Source organism: Cebus imitator, unplaced genomic scaffold, assembly GCF_001604975.1.
Source record: "Cebus imitator isolate Cc_AM_T3 unplaced genomic scaffold, Cebus_imitator-1.0 Scaffold0, whole genome shotgun sequence".
In the NCBI taxonomy this organism is placed as follows: domain Eukaryota; kingdom Metazoa; phylum Chordata; class Mammalia; order Primates; family Cebidae; genus Cebus; species Cebus imitator.
In genome coordinates this window covers 4,180,122-4,181,252 of record NW_016107315.1, presented here as the reverse complement: position 1 = coordinate 4,181,252, position 1,131 = coordinate 4,180,122, and the positions used below count along the sequence as shown (strand labels likewise).

The 1,131-nt window shown below is 46.3% G+C and overlaps 1 protein-coding gene across 4 annotated transcripts in view; it reads right to left on the bottom strand.

Moving 5' to 3' along the window:
• MON1A (MON1 homolog A, secretory trafficking associated) overlaps positions 1-1,131 on the bottom strand; it is a 23,475-nt gene that overhangs the window by 13,312 nt on the left and 9,032 nt on the right. The gene's annotated exons all lie outside the window — the stretch shown is intronic.

Here is a 1,131-nt window from a genome sequence, read left to right as displayed (position 1 = left end):
ATCTCGTTAAAAAGTTGCTCTTGGCTGGATATGGTGGCTCACACCTGTAATCCCAGGACTTTGGGAGTCCAAAGCAGGCAGATTTCTTGAGCCCAGGAGTTCATGACCAGCCTGGGCAATATGGCAAACCCAGTCTCTACAAAAATTAGCCAGGTGAGTGGCCCATGTCTGTGGTCCCAGTTACTCAGGAAGCTAAGGTGGGAGGATCACTGGAACCTGGGAGACAGAGGTTGCAATGAGCCAAGATTATGCCACTGCACTCCAGCCTGGGCAATAGAGTAAGACCCTGTCTTTAAAAAGAAGAAAAAAAAAGGGCCATGCACAGTGGCTCACACCTGTATTCTGAGTACTTTGGGAGGCTGGGGCAGGCGGATCATAAGGTCAGAAGTTCAAGACCAATATGGCCAGGTAGAAACCGCGTCTCTACTAAAAATACAAAAAAATTTGCTGGGTGTGGTGGCATATTCCTGTAATCCCAGCTACTCAGGAGGCTGAGGCAGAATTGCTTGAACCCAGGAAGGAGAGGTTGCGAGCCAACATCGCACCACTGCACTCCAGCCTGGGCAATAGAGCAAGACTCCATCTCAAAAAAATAAAGAAAGAAAGAAGTAGCCACTACACTCCAGACTGGGTGACAGAACAAGACCCCATCTCTAAAAAAAAAAAAAAAACAGTTGCTTCTCTCAGAGTTTTCACCAACTCAGTGAAAGATAATTTCATGGCCAGGCACAGCGGCTCATGCCTGTAATCCCAGCACTTTGGGAGGCCAAGGTAGGTGGATCACCTGAGGTCAGAGAATCAAGACCAGCCTGGCCAACATGGTGAAACGCTGTCTCTACTAAAAATGCAAAATTAGCCAGGTGTGATGGTGCATGCCTGTAATCCCAGCTACTCAGAAGGCTGAGGCAAAAGAATTGCTTGAATCCGTGAGGCGGAGTTTGCAGTGAACAGAGATCATGCCACTGCACTCCAGCTGTGGTAGTCAGCCTTCAAGATGGTCTCTAGCGATACTCAATTCCTGCTATGCATGCCTTTTTTTTTTTTTTTTAATATATATATATTTTATTGTGTTTTAGGTTTTGGGGTACACGTGAAGAACATACAAGATTATTGCATAGGTACATACATGGC